The sequence below is a fragment of the Arachis stenosperma genome, chromosome 4, assembly GCF_014773155.1.
Source record: "Arachis stenosperma cultivar V10309 chromosome 4, arast.V10309.gnm1.PFL2, whole genome shotgun sequence".
NCBI lineage: Eukaryota > Viridiplantae > Streptophyta > Magnoliopsida > Fabales > Fabaceae > Arachis > Arachis stenosperma.
This window is the reverse complement of record NC_080380.1, coordinates 99142215-99163516: the sequence shown is the minus strand read 5'-3', so window position 1 is coordinate 99163516 and position 21302 is coordinate 99142215. Positions and strand designations below refer to the sequence as shown.

The 21302-nt window shown below is 39.9% G+C and overlaps 1 non-coding gene across 1 annotated transcript; it reads left to right on the top strand.

Annotated features, from left to right (window-relative positions):
- Window positions 1–20486: 20486 nt before the first annotated feature.
- Window positions 20487–20594, top strand: LOC130978773 (small nucleolar RNA R71). The gene has a single exon (XR_009086388.1). It is a non-coding gene; the product is annotated as a small nucleolar RNA R71 (small nucleolar RNA).
- The last annotated feature ends 708 nt before the right edge of the window (window positions 20595–21302 follow it).

Sequence of the window (21302 nt, the reverse complement as noted above, 5' to 3'; positions counted from 1 at the left end):
TTTGATCATCCTTGATCTTGGGATCAGGTCTTTTTCCCTATTTTTTCGAATTCATATGCCATTTGGGGAGGCTGGCCATTCGGCCATGCCTAGACCTTATTCTTATGTATTTTCAATGGTGGAGTTTCTACATACCATAGATTAAGGTGTGGAACTCTACTGTTCCTCAAGTATTAATGCAAAGTACTATTGTTCTTCTATTCAATTCATGCTTATTCTTATTATAAGATATTCATTCGCACACAAGAACATGATGAATTTGATGATCATGTAACACTCATCACCATTCTCACTTATGAACGCGTGATTGACAACCACCTCCGTTCCACATGAAAACAAGCTTGAATGTATATCTATTGGGTTTCTAATCAACGGTTCACATCGACTCCCTTTTGACAATGGGGCATCTGAATCCGAGAGTAGAATCTTCGTGGTATAGGCTAGAATCCATTGGCAGCATTCTTGAGGTCTGGAAAGTCTAAACCTTGTCTGTGGTATTCCAAGTAGGATCTGGGATGGGAAGACCGTGACGAGCTTCAATCTCGCGACTGTAGGGCATAGTGACAGACGCAAAAGGATAGTAAATCCTATTCCTACACGATCGAGAACCGACAGCTGATTAGCCATACGATATCTGTGCATGGTATTTTTCATCCGAGACGAAAAATCCGACAGTTGATTAGCCGTACAGAAACCGTAGAGGACCATTTTCACTAAAAGGATGGGAAGTAGCCATTGACAACGTTGGCACCCAACATACAGCTTGCCATAGAAAGGAGTATGAAGGATTGGATGAAGGCAATAGGAAAGCAGAGATTCAGAAGGAACAACACATCTGCATACGGTTATCTGAAATTCCCACCAATGAATTACATAAGTATCTCTATCTTTACTTTATGCTTATTTATCTTTTAAATTATCAAAACTCTATAACCATTTGAATCCTTCTGACTGAGATTTATAGGATGACCATAGCTTGCTTCAAGCCGACAATCTCCGTGGGATCGACCTTTACTCACGTAAGGTTTATTACTTGGATGACCTAGTGCACTTTCTGGTTAGTTGTGCGAAGTTGTGAAAAAGAGTTGAGATTACAATTGTGCGTATCATGTTGTTGGCGCCATTGAGATCACAATTTCGTGCACCAAGTTTTTGGCACCGTTGCCGGAGATTGTTCGAGTTTGGACAACTGACGGTTCATCTTGTTGCTCAGATTAGGTAATTTTCTTTTTGTTTCAACCTTTATTTTATTTTCAAAAAGTTTTCAAAATCTTTCAAAAAAAATTTTCTCTTTTTTGTTTTTCTAAAAATAATTTTCGAAAAATCCAAAAAAAATTTAATAAAATCATAAAAACAAAAAATTTTGTGTTTCTTGTTTGAGTTTAGTGTCAATTTTTAAGTTTGGTGTCAATTGCATCTTTTTAATTTTCTAAAAATTTTCAAAAGTTCATGCATTGCATTCTTCATGATCTTCAAGTTGTTCTTAATGAGTCTCCTTGTTTGATCTTCACATTTTATTATTTTGTGTCTTTTGTTATTTTTCATATACATTTTTGAATTCATAGTGTCTAAACATGAAAAATCTCTAAGTTTGGTGTCTTGCATGATTTTCTTTTCTTGAAAATTTTTCAAAAATAAGTCTTGATGTTAATCATGATCTTCAAAGTGTTCTTGGTGTTTATCTTGACATTCATAGTGTTCTTGCATGCATCATTTGTTTTAATCCAAAATTTTTATGTGTTGAGTCATTTTGTGGTTTTTCTCCTCCCTCATTAAATTAAAAAAATCAAAAAAATATTTTTTCCTTATTTCACTCATAAATTTCGAAATCTTTGAGTTGACTTAGTCAAAAATTTTTAAAATTAGTTGTTTCTTGTTAGTCAAGTCAAGATTCCAATTTCAAAAATTTATCTTTTCAAAATCTTTTTCAAAATCAAATCTTTTCTTTTTTCCTTTTATTATTTTCGAAAATTCTTTAAAATTAATTTTCAAAAATCTTTTTCTTAATTTTATCTTCTATTTTCGAAATTATTACTAACATTTAAGGATTTGATTCAAAAATTTCAAGTTTGTTACTTTCTTGTTAAGAAAGGTTCAATCTTTAAATTCTAGAATCATATCTTTTAGTTTCTTGTTAGTCAAGTCATCAACTTCAATTTTCAAAATTAAATCTTTTTAAAATTTCTTTTTCAAATCTTTTTCAAAATGAATTTCAATCATATCTTTTTAATCATATCTTTTTCAAATCACATCTTTTTCAAACATTAATTTCAAAATCTTTTCTAACTTCTTATCTTTCCAAAAATTGATTTTCAAATATTTTTTCAATTAACTACTTAACTTTTTGTTTGATTTTAAAATTCTTATCTTTTTCAAAACTACCTAACTAATTTTCTCTCTCTAATTTTTGAAAACTCCTCACCCTTTTTCAAAATTCTTTTAATTAACTAATTGTTTCAAATTTCAATTTTATTTTACCTCTTCTCTTAATTTTTGAATTTTAACTAATAATTAAAATAAAAACAAAAATAATTTTCTTTTTTTTCTTAATTAAAATTCGAATTTTCTTCTCTCTCTCATCTCTTTCTATTTATTTATTCATTTACTAACACTTCTCTTCATCTTAAAATTTGAACCCTCTCTTCTCCTATGTGTTCAAATTTTTCTCTTCTCCTTCATTCTTATTCTTCTTATCTTCTACTCACATAAAAGAGCCTCTATATCTGGGTAAAGAGGATCCCTATTATTTTTTGTTCTCTTTTTTTTTCATATGAGCAGGAGCAAGGACAAGGACATTCTTGTTGAAGCAGATCCTGAACCTGAAAGGACTCTGAAGAAGAATCTAAGAGAAGCTAAAGCACAACAATCCAGAGAAAAACCTTACAGAGAATCTTGAAAAAGAAGTAATGGCCGAACCCAACAACAATGCAAGAAAGATACTTGGTGACTTCACTGCACCAAATTCCAACTTCCATGGAAGAAGCATCTCAATCCCTGCCATTGGAGTAAACAACTTTGAGCTAAAGCCTCAATTAGTTTCTCTGATGCAACAAAATTTCAAGTTTCATGGACTTTCATCAAAAGATCCTTTTCAGTTCTTAACTGAATTCTTGGAGATCTGCCGCCGTTCACCGGGGCTTCGGTCGCCGGCTCCCCTAATACTGTTAAGACTAATGAAGTTGATCCCGAGGTCTACAAGCTTATGCTTTTCCCTTTTGCTGTAAGAGACAGAGCTAGAATATGGTTGGACTCTCAACCTAGAGATAGCCTGAACTCTTAGGATAAGTTGGTCACGGATTTCTTAGCCAAATTCTTTCCTCCTCAAAAGCTGAGCAAGCTTAGAGTGGATGTTCAAACCTTCAGGCAGAAAGAAGGTGAATCCCTCTATGAAACTTGGGAAAGATACAAGAAACTGACCAAAAAGTGTCATTCTGATATGCTCTCAGAGTGGACCATCCTGGATATATTCTATGATGGTATGTATGAATTGTCTAAGATATCATTGGACCATTCTGCAGGTGGATCTATTCACCTAAAGAAAATGCTTGCAGAAGCTCAGGAACTCATTGAAATGGTTGCAAATAACCAGTTCATGTACACCTCTGAAAGAAATCATGTGAGTAATGAGACGCCTCAGAGGAAGGGAGTTCTTGAAATTGATGCTCTGAATGCCATATTGGCTCAGAACAAAATGTTAACTCAGCAAGTCAATATGATTTCTCAGAGTCTGAATGGATTGCAAAATGCATCCAATAGTACTAAAGAAGCATCTTCAGAAGAAAAAGCTTATGATCCTGAGAATCCTGCAATGGCAGAGGTGAATTACATGGGTGAAGCCTATGGAAACACATATAATCCCTCATGGAGAAATCATCCAAATTTCTCATGGAAGGATCAACAAAAGCCTCAACAAGGCTTTAATAATGGTGGAAGAAACAGGTTTAGCAATAGCAAGCCTTTTCCATCATCCTCTCAGCAACAGACAGAGAATTTTGAGCAGAGCTCCTCTAGCTTAGCAAACATAGTCTCTGATATATCTAAGGCCACTCTAAGATTCATGAATGAAACAAGGTCCTTCATTAGAAATTTGGAGGCACAAGTGGGCCAACTGAGTAAAAGAGTCACTGAAACTCCTCCTAGTACTCTCCTAAGCAATACAGAAGAGAATCCAAAAAGAGAGTGCAAGGCCATAACCTTACTTAGTGTGGCCAAACCTAGAAAGGAGAAGGAGGATGTGAATCCCAGTGAGGAAGACCTCATGGGACGTCCTCTAGACAAAAAGGAGTTCCCAATTGAGGAACCTAAGGAATCTGAGGCTCATCTAGAGACCATAGAAATTCCATTGAACCTACTTCTACCATTCATGAGCTCTGATGACTATTCCTCCTCTGAAGAAGATGAAGATATTACTGAATAGCAAGTTGTTAAGTACCTTGGAGCAATCATGAAGCTGAATGCCAAGTTATTTGGTAATGAGACTTGGGTGAATGAACCCCCCTTGCTCACCAATGAACTGAATGACTTGGTTAGGCAGACATTACCTCAAAAGAAACAGGATCCTGGTAAATTCTTAATTTCCTGTACAAAAGGCACCATGACCTTTGAGAAGGCTCTGTATGACCTGGGGTCAGGCATAAACTTAATGCCACTCTCTGTAATGGAGAAACTGTGAATCTTTGAGGTACAGGCTGCCAAATTCTCATTAGAGATGACAGACAAATCCATCAAAAAGGCTTATGCATAGGTAGAGGACGTGCTAGTAAAGGTCAAAGGCCTTTAAATCCCTGCTGATTTCATAATCCTAGACACTGGGAAGGATGAAGATGAATCCATCATCCTTGGAAGACCTTTCCTAGCCATAGCAAAAGCTGTGATTGATGTAGACTGGTGCGCGAAATTGTGATTCACTACACAACTTTGCACAACTAACCAGCAAGTGCACTGGGTCGTCCAAGTAATACCTTACGCGAGTAAGGGTCGATCCCACGGAGATTGTTGGTATGAAGCAAGCTATGGTCACCTTGTAAATCTCAGTCAGGCAGACTCAAATGGGTATAGTGATAAACGAATAAAGCATAAAGATAAAGATAGAGATACTTATGTATATCATTGATGAGAGCTTCAGATAAGCGTATGAAGATGCCTTCCCTTCCGTCTCTCTGCTTTCCTACAGTCTTCATCCAATCCTTCTTACTCCTTTCCATGGCAAGCTCATGTAGGGTTTCACCGTTGTCAGTGGCTACCTCCCATCCTCTCAGTGAAAACGTCGCCTATGCTCTGTCACAGCATGGGTAATCAGCTGTCGGTTCTCGGTCAGGCCGGAATAAAATCCATCGATTCTTTTGCGTCTGTCACTAACGCCCCGCCTGCTAGGAGTTTGAAGCACGTCACAGTCATTCAATCATTGAATCCTACTCAGAATACCACAGACAAGGTTTAGACCTTCCGGATTCTCTTGAACGCCGCCATCAGTTCTCGCCTATACCACGAAGACTCTGATCTCACGGAATGGCTGGCTCGTTTGTCAGGCGAGCACTCGGTTGTCAGGCGATCAACCATGCATCGTGTATCAGGAATCCAAGAGATATTCACTAAGCCTCGTATGCTTGTAGAACAAGAGTGGTTGTCAGTCACTTTGTTCATGAGTGAGAATGATGATGAGTGTCACGGATCATCACATTCATCAAGTTGAAGAACAGGTGATATCTTGGAACAAGAACAAGCGGAATTGAATAGAAGAACAATAGTAATTGCATTAATACTCGAGGTACAGCAGAGCTCCACACCTTAATCTATGGTGTGTAGAAACTCCACCGTTGAAAATTGGTGCACGAAATTGTGATCAATACTTTTCACATCTCAAATAATCCCTAGTAATGGCTCCAAAGACTTGGTGCTCAATACCATGGCATAAACACAACTTCGCACAACTAACCAGCAAGTGCACTGGGTCGTCCAAGTAATAAACCTTACGCGAGTAAGGGTCGATCCCACGGAGATTGGTGGTATGAAGCAAGCTATGGTCACCTTGTAAATCTCAGTCAGGCAGACTCAAATGGGTATAGTGATAAACGAATAAAGCATAAAGATAAAGATAGAGATACTTATGCATATCATTGGTGAGAGCTTCAGATAAGCGTATAAAGATGCCTTCCCTTCCGTCTCTCTGCTTTCCTACTGCCTTCATCCAATCCTTCTTACTCCTTTCCATGGCAAGCTTATGCAAGGGTTTCACCGTTGTCAGTGGCTACCTCCCATCCTCTCATTGGAAATACGTCCCTGATGCTCTGTCACAGCATAGGCTATCCATCTGTCGGTTCTCAATCAGGCCGGAATAGAATCCAGTGATTCTTTTGCGTCTGTCACTAACGCCCCGCCTTCAGGAGTTTGAAGCACGTCACAGTCATTCAATCATTGAATCCTACTCAGAATACCACAGACAAGGTTAGACCTTCCGGATTCTCTTGAATGCCGCCATCAGTTCTTGCCTATACCACGAAGACTCTGATCTCACGGAATGGCTGGCTCGTTTGTCAGGCGAGCACTCGGTTGTCAGGCGATCAACCATGCATCGTGCAATCAGAAATCCAAGAGATAAACACTAGGGCCTCGAATGCTTGTAGAACAAGAATGGTTGTCAGTCACCTTGTTCATAGGTGAGAATGATGATGAGTGTCACGGATCATCACATTCATCAAGTTGAAGAACAAGTGATATCTTGGACAAAGAACAAGCGGAATTGAATAGAAGAACAATAGTAATTGCATTAATACTCGAGGTACAGCAGAGCTCCACACCTTAATATATGGTGTATAGAAACTCCACCGTTGAAAATACATAAGAACAAGGTCTAGGCATGGCCGTGAGGCCAGCCTCCCAAAGTGATCAAAAGATCTAAAGAAAAGGTTCCAAAGATCAGAAGATGATGTCTAATACAATAGTAAAAGGTCCTATATATAGAGAACTAGTACATAGATGAGTAAATGACATAAAAATCCACTTCCGGGCCCACTTGGTGTGTGCTTGGGCTGAGCAAATGAAGCATTTTCGTGTAGAGACTCCTCTTGGAGTTAAACGCCAGCTTTTATGCCAGTTTGGGCGTTTAACTCCCATTTAGGTGCCAGTTCCGGCGTTTAACGCTGGAATTTCTTGAGGTAACTTTGAACGCCGGTTTGGGCCATCAAATCTTGGGCAAAGTATGGACTATCATATATTGCTGGAAAGCCCAGGATGTCTACTTTCAAACCCCGTTGAGAGCGCGCCAATTGGGCTTCTGTAGCTCCAGAAAATCCACTTCGAATGCAGGGAGGTCAGAATCCAACAGCATCTGCAGTCCTTTTCAGTCTCTAAATCAGATTTTTGCTCAGATCCCTCAATTTCAGCCAGAAAATACCTGAAATCACAGAAAAACACACAAACTCATAGTAAAGTCCAGAAAAGTGAATTTTAACTAAAAACTAATAAAAATATACTAAAAACTAACTAAAAGATACTAAAAACATACTAAAAACAATGCCAAAAAGTGTACAAATTATCCGCTCATCACAACACCAAACTTAAATTGTTGCTTGTCCCCAAGCAACTGAAGATCAAATAAGATAAAAAGAAGAGAATATGCAATGAACTCCAAAAACATCTATGAAGATCAGTATTAATTAGATGAGCGGGGCTTTTAGCTTTTTGCCTCTGAATAGTTTTGGCATCTCACTTTATCCTTTGGAACTCAGAATGATTGGCTTCTTTAGGAACTCAGAATCCAGATAGTGTTATTGATTCTCCTAGTTAAGTATGATGATTCTTGAACACAGCTACTTTATTGAGTCTTGGCTGTGGCCCAAAGCACTCTGTCTTCCAGTATTACCACCGGATACATACATGCCACAGACACATAATTGGGTGAACCTTTTCAGATTGTGACTCAGCTTTGCTAAAGTCCCCAATTAGAGGTGTCCAGGGTTCTTAAGCACACTCTTATTGCCTTGGATCACAACTTTATTTCTTTCTTTTTCTTTCTCTTTTCCTCTTTTTTTTCGTTTTCTCCCTTTTTTTTTTCTTTTTTTTTCGTTTGCTCCTTTTTTTTTTTGTATTCACTGCTTTTTCTTGCTTCAAGAATCATTTTTATGATTTTTCAGATCCTCAGTAACATGTCTCCTTTTTCATCATTCTTTCAAGAGCCATCATTCATGAACCACAAATTCAAAAGACATATGCACTGTTCAAGCATACATTCAAAGAACAAAAGTGTTGCCACCACATCAAAATAATTAAACTGTTATAAAATTCAAAATTCATGCAATTCTTTTTCCTTTTCAATTAAGCACGTTTTTATTTAAGAAGGGTGATGGATTCATAGGACATTCATAACTTTAAGGCATAAACACTAAGACACTAATGATCATGAGACACAAACATGGATAAACATAAGCACTAAAATTCGAAAAACAGAAGAATAAAGAACAAGGAAATCAAGGAACGGGTCCACCTTAGTGATGGCGGCTCTTCCTTCCTCTTGAAGGTCCTATGGAGTGCTTGAGCTCCTCAATGTCTCTTCCTTGCCTTTGTTGCTCCTCTCTCATGATTCTTTGATCTTCTCTTATTTCATGGAAGAGAATGGAGTGTTCTTGGTGCTCCACCCTTAGTTGTCCCATGTTGGAACTCAATTCTCCTAGGGAGGTGTTTAGTTGCTCCCAATAGTTTTGTGGAGGAAAGTGCATCCCTTGAGGCGTCTCAGGGATCTCATGATGAGAGGGGTCACTCGTGTGCTCCATCCTTTTCTTGGTAATGGGCTTATCCTCATCAATGGTGATGTCTCCCTCTATGTCAACTCCAACTGAATAACAGAGGTGACAAATGAGGTGAGGAAAGGCTAACCTTGCTAAGGTAGAGGACTTATCCGCCACCTTGTAGAGTTCTTGGGCTATGACCTCATGAACTTCCACTTCTTCTCCAATCATGATGCTATGGATCATGATGGCCCGGTCTAAAGTAACTTCGGACCGGTTGCTAGTGGGAATGATTGAGTGTTGGATAAACTCCAACCATCCTCTAGCCATGGGCTTGAGGTCATGCCTTCTCAATTGAACCGGCTTGCCTCTTGAATCTCTCTTCCATTGTGCGCCCTCTTCACATATGATTGTGAGGACTTGGTCCAACCTTTGATCAAAGTTGACCCTTCTTGTGTAAGGATGTTCATCTCCTTGCATCATAGGCAAGTTGAACGCCACCCTCACACTTTCCGGACTAAAATCCAAGTATTTCCCCCGAACCATTGTGAGATAATTCCTTGGATCCGGGTTCATACTTTGATCATGGTTCTTGGTGATCCATGCATTGGCATAGAATTCTTGAACCATCAAGATTCCGACTTGTTGAATGGGGTTGGTAAGCACTTCCCAACCTCTTCTTCGGATCTCATGGCGGATCTCCGGATATTCACCCTTTTTGAGTGAAAAGGGGATCTCGGGGATCACCTTCTTCAAGGCCACAACTTCATAGAAGTGGTCTTGATGCACCCTTGAGATGAATCTATCCATCTCCCATGACTCGGAGGTGGAAGCTTTTGCCTTCCCTTTCCTCTTTCTAGAGGTTTCTCCGGCCTTGGATGCCATAATGGTTATGGAAAAACGAAAAAGCAACGCTTTTACCACACCAAACTTAAAATGTTTGCTCGTCCTCGAGCAAAAGAAGAAAGAAGAGAGTAGAAGAAGAAGAAATGAGGAAGAGGGAGATGGTGGTGTATTCGGCCAAAGAGGGGGAGAAGTGTTGTTTAGGTTGTGTGAAAATGAAGGGGTTAAGAAGGGTTTATATAGGAGAGAGGGGAGATGAGGTTCGGCCATTATGGGTGGGTTTGGGAGGGAAGGTGGTTTGAATTTGAAGGGTTTTTGGGGAAGAGGTGTTGAGGTGATTGGTGAATGGGGGAAGAAGAGAGAGAGTGGTGGTGGGGTCCTGTGGGGTCCACAGATCCTGTGGTGTCAAGGAAAAGTCATCCCTGCACCAAATGGCATCAAAATTCACGTTTTGAGCCATTGCTGGCGTTAAACGCCGGGCTGGTGCCCATTCCTGGCGTTTAACGCCAGGTTCTTGCCCTTTTCTGGCGTTTAACGCCAGTCTGGTGCCCCTTTCTGGCGTTAAACGCCCAGAATGGTGCCAGACTGGGCGTTAAACGCCCAACTGCTAGGTTTACTGGCGTTTGAACGCCAGCAACATCTTCCTCCAGGGTGTGCTGTTTTTCTTCCTGTTTTTCATTTTGTTTTTGCTTTTTCAATGGATTTTGTGACTTCTTATGATCATCAACCTACAAAAAAACATAAAATAACAAAAGAAACTATATAAATTATAATCATTGGGTTGCCTCCCAACAAGCGCTTCTTTAATGTCAGTAGCTTGACAGAGGGCTCTCATGGAGCCTCACAGATACTCAGAGCAATGTTGGAACCTCCCAACACCAAACTTAGAGTTTGAATGTGGGGGTTCAACACCAAACTTAGAGTTTGGTTGTGGCCTCCCAACACCAAACTTAGAGTTTGACTGTGGGGGCTCTGTTTGTCTCTGATTTGAGAGAAGCTCTTCATGCTTCTTCTCCATGGTGACAGAGGGATATCCTTGAGCCTTAAACACATAGGATTCTTCATTCACTTGAATGATCAGTTCACCTCCATCAACATCAATCACAGCCTTTGCTGTGGCTAGGAAGGGTCTGCCAAGGATGATGGATTCATCCATGCACTTCCCAGTCTCTAGGACTATGAAATCAGTAGGGATGTAATGGTCTTCTATTTTCACCAAAACATTCTCTACAAGCCCATGAGCTTGTTTTCTTGAGTTGTCTGCCATCTCTAGTGAGATTCTTGCAGCTTGTACCTCAAAGATCCCTAGCTTCTCTATTACAGAGAGAGGCATGAGGTTTACACTTGACCCTAAGTCACACAGAGCCTTCTTGAAGGTCATGGTGCCTATGGTACAAGGTATGGAAAACTTCCCAGGGTCTTGTCTCTTTTGAGGTAATTTCTGCCTAGACAAGTCATCCAGTTCTTTGGTGAGCAAAGGAGGTTCATCCTCCCAAGTCTCATTTCCAAATAACTTGTCATTTAGCTTCATGATTGCTCCAAGGTATTTAGCAACTTGCTCTTCAGTGACATACTCATCCTCTTCAGAGGAAGAATACTCATCAGAGCTCATGAAAGGCAGAAGTAAGTCCAATGGAATCTCTATGGTCTCATTTTGAGCCTCAGATTCCCATGGTTCCTCATTGGGGAACTCATTGGAGGTTGGTGCACGCCCATTGAGGCCTTCCTTAGTGGCGTTCACTTCCTCCCCTTCCTCTCCAAATTCGGCCATGTTGATGGCCTTGCACTCTCCTTTTGGATTTTCTTCTGTATTACTTGGGAGAGTACTAGGAGGGAGTTCAGTAACTTTCTTGCTCAGCTGTCCCACTTGTCCTTCTAAATTCCTAATGGAGGACCTTGTTTCAGTCATGAAACTTTGAGTGGTTTTGATTAGATCAGAGACCATGGTTGCTAAGTCAGAGGGGTTCTGCTTAGAATTCTCTGTCTGTTGCTGAGAAGAAGATGGAAAAGGCTTGCCATTGCTAAACCTGTTTCTTCCACCATTATTGTTGTTGAAACCTTGTTGAGGTCTCTCTTGATTCTTCCATGAGAAATTTGGGTGATTTCTCCATGAAGAATTATAGGTGTTTCCATAGGGTTCTCTAGGTAGTTCACCTCTTCCATTGAAGGGTTCTCAGGATCATAAGCTTCTTCCTCAGATGAAGCCTCCTTAGTACTGCTTGGTGCATTTTGCATTCCAGACAGACTTTGAGAAATCAAATTGACTTGTTGAGTCAATATCTTGTTCTGAGCCAAAATGGCATTCAGAGTATCAATCTCAAGAACTCCTTTCTTCTGACTTGTCCCATGTCATAGGATTTCTTTCAGAAGTGTACATGAATTGGTTATTTGCAACCATTTCAATGAGCTCTTGAGCCTCTGTAGGCGTCTTCTTCAGATGAAGATCCTCCAGCAGAGCTATCCAAAGACATCTTGGATAGTTCAGAGAGACCATCATAGAAAATACCTATGATGCTCCATTCAGAAAGCATGTCTGAGGGACATTTTCTGATTAATTGTTTGTATCTTTTCCAAGCTTCATAGAGGGATTCTCCATCCTTCTGTCTGAAGGTTGGACTTCCACTCTAAGCTTACTCCATTTTTGAGGTGGAAAGAACTTTGCCAAGAAGGCATTGACTAGCTTTTCCCAGAGTCCAGGCTCTCTTTAGGTTGTGAGTCCAACCATATTCTAGCTCTGTCTCTTACAGCAAAAGGGAATAGCATCAGTCTGTAGACCTCAGGGTCAACCCCATTAGTCTTGACTGTGTCACAGATTTGCAAGAATTCAGCTAAAAACTGATGAGGATCTTCCATTGGAAGTCCATGGAACTTGCAATTCTGTTGCAGTAGAGAAACCAACTGAGGCTTAAGCTCAAAGTTGTTTGCTCCAATGGCAGGGATAGAGATGCTTCTCCCATAGAAGTCGGGAGTAGGTGCAGTAAAGTCACCCAACACCTTCCTTGCATTGTTGGCATTGTTGTTATTTTCGGCTGCCATATCTTCTTCTTCTTTGAAGAATTCGGTTAGGTTCTCTACAGAGAGTTGTGCCTTAGCTTCTCTTAGCTTTCGCTTCAAGGTCCTTTCAGGTTTAGGGTCAGCTTTAACAATAATGCCTTTGTCTTTGTTCCTACTCATATGAAAGAGAAGAGAACAAGAAAATGTGGAATCCTCTATGTCACAGTATAGAGATTCCTTGAGGTGTCAGAGGTAAAGAAAAATAGAAGAAGGAGGTAGAAGAATTCGAACTTGATTAGATAGAGTTCGAATTGTGCATTAAGAAGGAGTAGTACTCCATAAATAGAAGGATGTGAGAAGGAGGGAAGAGAATTTTCGAAAATTCACTTAAAAAGATTTTGAAAACATTTTGAAAAATTGATTGATAATTTTCGAAAATTCAAAGTAAAAAAGAAATCAAGTGATTTTTGAAAAAGATTTTGAAATTAGAAGTTAAAAAGATTTGATTGAAAACTTATTTTGAAAAAGATGTGATTGAGAAGATATGATTTGAAAACAATTTTAAAAAGATTTGATTTGAAAACAATTTTAAAAAAGATTTGATTTTAAAAATTAATGACTTGCCTAACAAGAAAAGATATGATTTGAAACATTAAACCTTTCTCAACAGAAAAGGCAACAAATTTGAAATGTTCAATCAAATCATTAATTGTTAGTAAGTATCTTTGAAAAAGGAAAGAAATTGATTTTGAAAACATTTGATTGAAAAGATATGATTTGAAAAAGATTTGATTTTGAAAAACTTTGAAAACTTGAAAAAAAATTGATTTTGAAAACAAAATCTTCCCCCTTTGCAATCCTGGCGTTAAACGCCCAGAATGGTATTCATTCTGGCGTTTAACGCCCAAAATGCACCCTTTTTGGGCGTTAAACGCCCAACCAGGTACCCTGGCTGGTGTTTAAACGCCAGTCTGTCCTTCTTCACTGGGCGTTTTGAACGCCCAGCTTTTTCTGTATAATTCCTCTGCAGTATGTTCTGAATCTTCAATTCTTTGTATTTTTGACTTGAAAAGACACAAATTAAAAATATTTTTGGATTTTTAATAATCAAAATGCAACAAGAATCAAATAACAATGAATGCAAGACACCAAACTTAGCAGTTTGTATACTACTGACACTACATGAGACACATAAACACTCAAGTCAAAAGAATTCAAAGATCAGAGTAAGAAATCATCAAGAATTACTTGAAGATCCTTAAGACACATGAATGAATGTATGCAATTGACACCAAACTTAAGATAAGACACTAGACTCAAGCAAGAAACATCAAATATTTTTTGTTTTTATGATTTTGTGAATTTTTTTTTGTGATTTTCGAAAATTAAGTGGAAAAAGATATCAAAATTCTTAATGAGAATTCCAGGAATCAGTGCAATGCTAGTCTAAGACTCCGGTCCAGGAATTAGACATGGCTTCACAGCCAGCCAAGCTTTCAAAGAAAGCTTCGGTCCAAAACACTAGACATGGCCAAAGGCCAGCCAAGCCTTAGCAGATCACTGCTCCAAAAGCAAGATCAACAAGCTCTTGTGATGATAAGTTGAAACCTCGGTCCAATGAAATTAGACATGGCTTTACAGCCAGCCAGATTTCAACAAATCATCATGAAACTCTAGAATTCATCTTCAAGAATTTCGAAAAAGAAATAAATGCCTAATCTAAGCAACAAGATGAACCGTCAGTTGTCCATACACAAGAACAATCCCCGGCAACGGCGCCAAAAACTTGGTGCACGAAATTGTGATCAATACTTTTCACATCTCAAATAATCCCTAGTAATGGCTCCAAAGACTTGGTGCTCAATACCATGGCATAAACACAACTTCGCACAACTAACCAGCAAGTGCACTGGGTCGTCCAAGTAATAAACCTTACGCGAGTAAGGGTCGATCCCACGGAGATTGGTGGTATGAAGCAAGCTATGGTCACCTTGTAAATCTCAGTCAGGCAGACTCAAATGGGTATAGTGATAAACGAATAAAGCATAAAGATAAAGATAGAGATACTTATGCATATCATTGGTGAGAGCTTCAGATAAGCGTATGAAGATGCCTTCCCTTCCGTCTCTCTGCTTTCCTACTGCCTTCATCCAATCCTTCTTACTCCTTTCCATGGCAAGCTTATGCAAGGGTTTCACCGTTGTCAGTGGCTACCTCCCATCCTCTCATTGGAAATACGTCCTGATGCTCTGTCACAGCATAGGCTATCCATCTGTCGGTTCTCAATCAGGCCGGAATAGAATCCAGTGATTCTTTTGCGTCTGTCACTAACGCCCCGCCTTCAGGAGTTTGAAGCACGTCACAGTCATTCAATCATTGAATCCTACTCAGAATACCACAGACAAGGTTAGACCTTCCGGATTCTCTTGAATGCCGCCATCAGTTCTTGCCTATACCACGAAGACTCTGATCTCACGGAATGGCTGGCTCGTTTGTCAGGCGAGCACTCGGTTGTCAGGCGATCAACCATGCATCGTGCAATCAGATATCCAAGAGATAAACACTAGGGCCTCGAATGCTTGTAGAACAAGAATGGTTGTCAGTCACCTTGTTCATAGGTGAGAATGATGATGAGTGTCACGGATCATCACATTCATCAAGTTGAAGAACAAGTGATATCTTGGACAAAGAACAAGCGGAATTGAATAGAAGAACAATAGTAATTGCATTAATACTCGAGGTACAGCAGAGCTCCACACCTTAATCTATGGTGTGTAGAAACTCCACCGTTGAAAATACATAAGAACAAGGTCTAGGCATGGCCGTGAGGCCAGCCTCCCAAAGTGATCAAAAGATCTAAAGAAAAGGTTCCAAAGATCAGAAGATGATGTCTAATACAATAGTAAAAGGTCCTATATATAGAGAACTAGTACATAGATGAGTAAATGACATAAAAATCCACTTCCGGGCCCACTTGGTGTGTGCTTGGGCTGAGCAAATGAAGCTTTTTCGTGTAGAAACTCCTCTTGAAGTTAAACGCCAGCTTTTATGCTAGTTTGGGCGTTTAACTCCCATTTAGGTGCCAGTTCCGGCGTTTAACGCTGGAATTTCTTGAGGTAATTTTGAACGCCGGTTTGGGCCATCAAATCTTGGGCAAAGTATGGACTATCATATATTGCTGGAAAGCCCAGGATGTCTACTTTCCAACACCGTTGAGAGCGCGCCAATTGGGCTTCTGTAGCTCAAGCAAATCCACTTCGAGTGCAGGGAGGTCAGAATCCAACAGCATCTGCAGTCCTTTTCAGTCTCTAAATCAGATTTTTGCTCAGATCCCTCAATTTCAGCCAGAAAATATCTGAAATCACAGAAAAACACACAAACTCATAGTAAAGTCCAGAAAAGTGAATTTTAACCAAAAACTAATAAAAATATACTAAAAACTAACTAAAAGATACTAAAAACATACTAAAAACAATGCCAAAAAGTGTACAAATTATCCGCTCATCAAAAATACATAAGAACAAGGTCTAGGCATGGCCTTGAGGCCAGCCTCCCAGTGATCAAAAGATTCAAAGATCTCAAGATGAAAATACAATAGTAAATGGTCCTACTTATAGAAAACTAGTAGCCTAAGGTGTACAGAGATGAGTAAATGACATAAAAATCCACTTCCGGGCCCACTTGGTGTGTGCTTGGGCTGAGCAAATGAAGCATTTTCGTGTAGAGACTCCTCTTGGAGTTAAACGCCAGCTTTGGTGCCAGTTTGGGCGTTTAACTCCCATTTAGGTGCCAGTTCCGGCGTTTAACGCTGGAATTTCTGTAGGTGACTTTGAACGCCGGTTTAGGCCATCAAATCTTGGGCAAAGTATGGACTATCATATATTGCTGGAAAGCCCAGGATGTCTACTTTCCAACGCCGTTGAGAGCGCGCCAATTGGGCTTCTGTAGCTCCGGAAAATCCACTTCGAGTGCAGGGAGGTCAGAATCCAACAGCATCTGCAGTCCTTTTGAGTCTCTGGATCAGATTTTTGCTCAGATCCCTCAATTTCAGCCAGAAAATACCTGAAATCACAGAAAAACACACAAACTCATAGTAAAGTCCAGAAAAGTGAATTTTAACTAAAAACTAATAAAAATATAATAAAAACTAACTAAAAGATATTAAAAACATACTAAAAACAATGCCAAAAAGTGTACAAATTATCCGCTCATCACAACACCAAACTTAAATTGTTGCTTGTCCCCAAGCAACTGAAAATCAAATAAGATAAAAAGAAGAGAATATACTATAGACTCCAAATTATCAATGAAACTTAGCTCCAAATTAGATGAGCGGGACTAGTAGCTTTTTGCCTCCGAACAGTTTTGGCATCTCACTCTATCCTTTGAAATTCAGAATGATTGGCTTCTTTAGGAACTCAGAATCCAGATAGTGTTATTGATTCTCCTAGTTAAGTATGATGATTCTTGAACACATCTACTTATTGAGTCTTGGCCGTGGCCCAAAGCACTCTGTCTTCCAGTATTACCACCGGATACATACATGCCACAGACACATAATTGGGTGAACCTTTTCAGATTGTGACTCAGCTTTGCTAGAGTCCCCAATTAGAGGTGTCCAAGGTTCTTAAGCACACTCTTTTTGCCTTGGATCACAAATTTATTTCTTTCTTTTTCTTTCTTTTTCTTTCTTTTTCTTTTTTTTTTCTTTTTCTCCCTTTTTTTTCGTTTTTCTCCTTTTTCTCCTTTTTTTTTTGTATTCACTGCTTTGTCTTGCTTCAAGAATCATTTTTATGATTTTTCAGATCCTCAGTAACATGTCTCCTTTTTCATCATTCTTTCAAGAGCCAACAACTTTAACATTCATGAACCACAAATTCAAAAGTCATATGCACTGTTCAAGCATACATTCAGAGAACAAAAGTGTTGCCACCACATCAAACTAATTAAGCTAGTTTTAAAGATGAATTTGAAATCCTGTACTTCTTGTTCTTTTGTAATAAAAACAGTTTTCATTTAAGAAAGGTGATGGATCCATATTCATAACTTTAAGGCATAGACACTAAGACACTAATGATCATAAGACACAAACATGGATAAACATAAAGCATAATTTTCGAAAAACAGAAAAGCAAAGAACAAGGAGATTAAAGAACGGGTCCACCTTAGTGATGGCGGCTTGTTCTTCCTCTTGAAGGTCTTATGGAGTGCTTGAGCTCCTCAATGTCTCTTCCTTGTCTTTGTTGCTCCTCTCTCATGATTCTTTGATCTTCTCTAATTTCATGGAGGAGGATGGAATGTTCTTGGTGCTCCACCCTTAGTTGTCCCATGTTGGAACTCAATTCTCCTTGGGAGGTGTTTAGTTGCTCCCAATAGTCTTGTGGAGGAAAGTGCATCCTTTGATGTATCTCAGGGATCTCTTGATGAGAGGGGTCTCTTGTTTGCTCCATCCTTCTCTTAGTGATGGGCTTGAGGTCATGCCTTCTCAGTTGAACCGGCTTTGGATGCCATAAATGGTTATGGAAAAACAAAAAGCAATGCTTTTACCACACCAAACTTAAAAGGTTTGCTCGTCCTCGAGCAAAAGAAGAAAGAAGAGAGTAGAAGAAGAAGAAATGGAGGAGATGGAGGTGGCTTATGGTTCGGCCAAAAGGGGGGAAGAAGTGGTTTGAAGTGGTGTGAAAATGAAGGAGTGAAGAAGGGTTTATGGGGAAAAGGTATTGAGGTGATTGGTGAATGGGTGAAGAAGAAGAGAGAGTGGTGGGTTGGTGGGGATCCTGTGGGGTCCACAGATCCTGTGGTGTCAAGGAAAAGTCATCCCTGACCAAATGGCATTCAAAATCACGTTTTGAGCCATTTCTGGCGTTAAACGCCGGGCTGGTGCCCATTCCTGGCGTTTAACGCCAGGTTCTTGCCCTTTTCTGGCGTTTAACGCCAGTCTGGTGCCCCTTTCTGGCGTTAAACGCCCAGAATGGTGCCAGACTGGGCGTTAAACGCCCAACTGCTAGCCTCACTGGCGTTTAAACGCCAGTGAGTTCTTCCTCCAGGGTGTGCTGTTTTTCTTCCTGTTTTTCATTCTGTTTTTGCTTTTTCAATTGATTTTGTGACTTCTTATGATCATCAACCTACAAAATAAAATAAAATGGCAAAAGAAAATAGATAAAATATAACATTGGGTTGCCTCCCAACAAGCGCTTCTTTAATGTCAGTAGCTTGACAGAGGGCTCTCATGGAGCCTCACAGATACTCAGAGCAATGTTGGAACCTCCCAACACCAAACTTAGAGTTTGAATGTGGGGGTTCAACACCAAACTTAGAGTTTGGTTGTGGCCTCCCAACACCAAACTTAGAGTTTGACTGTGCGGGCTCTGTTTGTCTCTGATTTGAGAGAAGCTCTTCATGCTTCTTCTCCATGATGACAGAGGGGTATCCTTGAGCCTTAAACACAAAGGATTCTTCATTCACTTGAATGATCAGTTCACCTCCATCAACATCAATCACAGCCTTTGCTGTGACAAGGAAGGGTCTGCCAAGGATGATGGATTCATCCATGCACTTCCCAGTCTCTAGGACTATGAAATCAGTAGGGATGTAATGGTCTTCAACTTTTACCAAAACATTCTCTACAAGTCCATAAGCTTGTTTTCTTGAATTGTCTGCCATCTCTAGTGAGATTCTTGCAGCTTGTACCTCAAAGATCCCTAGTTTCTCCATTACAGAGAGAGGCATGAGGTTCACACTTGACCCTAAGTCACACAGAGCCTTCTTGAAGGTCATGGTGCCTATGGTACAAGGTATTGAAAACTTCCCAGGATCTTGTTTCTTTTGAGGTAATCTCTGCCTAGACAAGTCATCCAGTTCCTTGGTGAGCAAAGGGGGTTCATCCTCCCAAGTCTCATTTCCAAATAACTTGTCATTTAGCTTCATGATTGCTCCAAGGTATTTAGCAACTTGCTCTTCAGTGACATACTCATCCTCTTCAGAGGAAGAATACTCATCAGAGCTCATGAAAGGCAGAAGTAAGTCCAATGGAATCTCTATGGTCTCATTTTGAGTCTCAGATTCCCATGGTTCCTCATTGGGGAACTTATTGGAGGCTAGTGCACGCCCATTGAGGCCTTCCTCAGTGGCGTCCATCTCCTCTGTTCCCTCTCTAGATTCGGCCATGGTTATGGCTTTGCACTCTCCTTTTGGATTTTCTTCTGTATTGCTTGGGAGAGTACTAGGAGGGAGTTCAGTAACTTTCTTGCTCAGCTGTCCCACTTGTGCCTCCAAATTCCTAATGGAGGACCTTGTTTCAGTCATGAAACCTTGAGTGGTTTTGATTAGATCAGAGACCATGGTTGCTAAGTCAGAGGGGTTCTGCTTAGAATTCTCTGTCTGTTGCTGAGAAGATGATGGAAAAGGCTTGCCATTGCTAAACCTGTTTCTTCCACCATTATTGTTATTGAAACCTTGTTGAGGTCTCTCTTGATTCTTCCATGAGAAATTTGGGTGATTTCTCCATGAAGAATTATAGTTGTTTCCATAGGGTTCTCCTAGGTAATTCACCTCTTCCATTGAAGGGTTCTCAGGATCATAAGCTTCTTCTTCAGATGAAGCATCCTTAGTACTGCTTGGTGCATTTTGCATTCCAGACAGACTTTGAGAAATCAAATTGACTTGTTGAGTCAATATCTTGTTCTGAGCCAAAATGGCATTCAGAGTATCAATCTCAAGAACTCTTTTCTTCTGACTTGTCCCATTGTTCACAGGATTTCTTTCAGAAGTGTACATGAATTGGTTATTTGCAACCATTTCAATGAGCTCTTGAGCCTCTGTAGGCATCTTCTTCAGATGAAGAGATCCTCCAGCAGAGCTATCCAAAGACATCTTGGATAGTTCAGAGAGACCATCATAGAAAATACCTACGATGCTCCATTCAGAAAGCATGTCAGAAGGACATTTTCTGATCAATTGTTTGTATCTTTCCCAAGCTTCATAGAGGGATTCTCCATCCTTCTGTCTGAAGGTTTGGACTTCCACTCTAAGCTTACTCAATTTTTGAGGTGGAAAGAACTTTGCCAAGAAGGCATTGACTAGCTTTTCCCAAGAGTCCAGGCTTTCTTTAGGTTGTGAGTCCAACCATGTCCTAGCTCTGTCTCTTACAGCAAAAGGGAATAGCATCAGTCTGTAGACCTCAGGGTCAACCCCATTAGTCTTGACTGTGTCACAGATTTGCAAGAACTCAGCTAAAAACTGATGAGGATCTTCCTTTGGAAGTCCATGGAACTTGCAATTCTGTTGCATTAGAGAAACTAATTGAGGCTTAAGCTCAAAGTTGTTTGCTCCAATGGCAGGGATAGAGATGCTTCTCCCATAGAAGTCGGGAGTAGGTGCAGTAAAGTCACCAAGCACCTTCCTTGCATTGTTGGCATGGTTGTTATTTTCGGCTGCCATGGGTTCTTCTTCTTTGAAGAATTTGGTTAGGTCCTCTCAGGTTCAGGGTCAGCTTCAACAAGAATGCCTTTGTCTTTGTTCCTGCTCATATGAAAGAGAAGAGAACAAGAAAATGTGGAATCCTCTATGTCACAGTATAGAGATTCCTTGAGGTGTCAGAGGAAGGGAAAAATGGAAGACAGAGGTAGAAAATTCGAACTTATTAAAGAAGATGGAGTTCGAATTTTGCATTAAGGAATAGTGTTAGTCCATAAATAGAAGGATGTGAGAAGAGAGGAAGAAATTTTCGAAAATCATGTGAAA